This window comes from Callorhinchus milii, unplaced genomic scaffold (genome assembly GCF_018977255.1).
Source record: "Callorhinchus milii isolate IMCB2004 unplaced genomic scaffold, IMCB_Cmil_1.0 Scaffold1258, whole genome shotgun sequence".
Taxonomy (NCBI): Eukaryota; Metazoa; Chordata; class Chondrichthyes; order Chimaeriformes; family Callorhinchidae; genus Callorhinchus; species Callorhinchus milii.
In genome coordinates this window covers 15,001-17,550 of record NW_024705999.1, presented here as the reverse complement: position 1 = coordinate 17,550, position 2,550 = coordinate 15,001, and positions in this window count along the sequence as shown.

Below are 2,550 nucleotides of genomic sequence, written 5' to 3'. Positions count from 1 at the left end.
CGCGCCTGTGTTTTGTGGGCGGAACGGGGCAGCCGATCGCGCCCGGCGGCGTCCCCGCAGGTGTGTGTGTGTGGGGGGGAGAAGAAAACTTACCCCACTGAGCTACAGCCTTGTGTTCGCATATACCAGCGAACCCCCTCATACCCTCCCCGGCACCTCCCTCCCTCTCCAGCCTCTCTGCTCCCCCCCCCCTCCCTCCCCGCCCCCGTACCCGCTGGAACTCCATCCCGCAGTCCCTCCTCCTCGCGACCCCCTTTCCCTCGCCCCCTTCAAGACCCGTCTCAAGACCCTCTTTGGCCGGGCCTACGGTCACACCTCCCCCTCTCCCCCCACATTCTTACCTCTCCCGCCAGCTGGGAGTCCGGCTCCCCCCGTGTCGGGCGTTCCCGAGACGCGGTGTAAACGCGGGTTGTTGTTGGGTTGGGTGGTTCTGGGGCGGTTGGGGAACTGGTGCGGTGATACGATGGGACTGCGTCAGGTCGGCCGCGCGGACTTGTCTTCAGGCCACAGCGGATCAAGTCATCGACTATGGTCCTCACTCTCTCTCTCGCTCACTCGCTCGCTCGCTCGCCCGGCCATTCCCCTCAGGGTCACTGACTCCTGCACTAACCCTGTGGTTATTACACTGTGTGTGTGATACACTGTTACACTGTGTGTGTGTGATACACTGTTACACTGTGTGATACACTTACACTGTGTGTGTGATACACTGTTACACTGTGATACACTTACACTGTGTGTGTGTGTGTGATACACTGTTACACTGTGTGTGATACACTGTGTGTGTGAGAGATACACTGTGATACACTGTGATACACTGTGTGTGTGTTACACTGTGTGTGAGATACACTGTGTGTGAGAGATACACTGTGTGTGATACACTGTGACATACACTGTTAGCGTGTGTGTGTTAGCGTCTGTGTGTGTTAGCGTGTGTGTGTTAGCGCGTGTGTTAGCGTCTGTGTGTTAGCGCGTGTGTGTTAGCGCGTGTGTGTTAGCGTCTGTGTGTTAGCGTCTGTGTGTGAGCGTGTGTGTGTTAGCGCGTGTGTGTGTGAGCGTGTGTGTGTGTTAGCGTGTGAGTGGTGATAGAGTGAGGCTGCCCCCTGCTGGTCCCCCAGTGGTATCGCTGGTGTCTGCACTAATTGTTGGCCACAGAGTGCGTTGGATGGAGATGGACCGTGTGACGAGGTCAAGCGATGGCCGGAGGGGGAGAGAGCGACAGAGAGAGCTTCAAACCGAATAGAGCGGCACATTCCAGCCGAGGGCAGAGGCAGACAGACACATACACACACAGACACACACACACAGACAGTCACACACACACAGTCACACACACAGACAGACACTCACACAGAGATAGACACACACACACATAGACAGACACACACACAGACACACACACCGCATTTCACCCTCCCACAAAACACACAGTCACTGCACTTTACTGTGTGGCCCGTGAAGCATTTTGAGATGTCTCTAGTCTCTCTGTGTCTGTGTCTCTCTCTCTGTCTCTCTCTGTGTCTCTCTCGCTCTGTCTCTCTGTCTCTCTCTCTGTGTCGTCTCTCTCTCTGTGTCTCTCTCTCTCTGTGTCTCTCTCTCTGTGTCTCTCTCTCTCTGTGTCTCTTTCTCTCTCTGTGTCTCTCTCTCTGTGTCTCTTTCTCTCTCTGTGTCTCTCTCTCTGTGTCTCTCTCTGTGTCTCTCTCTCTCTCTCTCTGTGTCTCTCCTCTCTCTCTCTGTCTCTCTCGCTCTGTCTCTCTGTCCATCCTCTCCCTCTCTCTCTCTCTCTCTCTCTGTGTCCACTCCGCCGACAGTGAAGTGACCTGACCTCGGGGTTGGGGAGGGAGGGAGGGAGGGAGGGAGACGTGAGATACGAGGTGGGAGCCCAACTTGCATTTAAACGACCGGAGGCGTCAGCGATGCTTAAAATAGCCGCGAGATGCGGGGAGATAGAGGAGAGAATGGGAGGCGTGTGTGTGCTCCGGTTATCAGCTGTCCGATCGCTGTCCTGCCCATCCTAATGAGCCCATTAGGAGCTAATTGAGAGCGGCGCTGTGTGCGTTCTGACCCAGTCAGCGGCTAAGGGTCTGGTTCGGAAGCAAATTGCCTTACCCCCCGCTCAACCCGAGTCCTGTAAACATGTCTAACCTCAGCTCAGCTTCGTGTTGTTTACGTGTCGCCATCCTGTCGGTTGGGGCGGGAATGGGAAGGGAGGGGATAATATTATTATTATTAATAATAATAATAATAATAACAGCCCTGGCCCTTGAGCCGATGCCTCAACACATCCTCGAGACGTCTCAAAGCGTTTCCACGGGACGGCACTGTGTGTTTCGTGGTCAGGACGAAACCTTAGGCAAGTTTCCTCACTCCACACAGACAGACACACAGACACAGACAGACACACAGACACAGACAGACACACACACACAGACACACACGCGCACACAGACAGACACGCCTGTGTTTCCCGGCAGTCAGTAGGAACCCTCTTGTCAATCGATTGGGGGATCACTTTCCGGGGGTAATAATCCCTCCACAAAAAAATGCGGT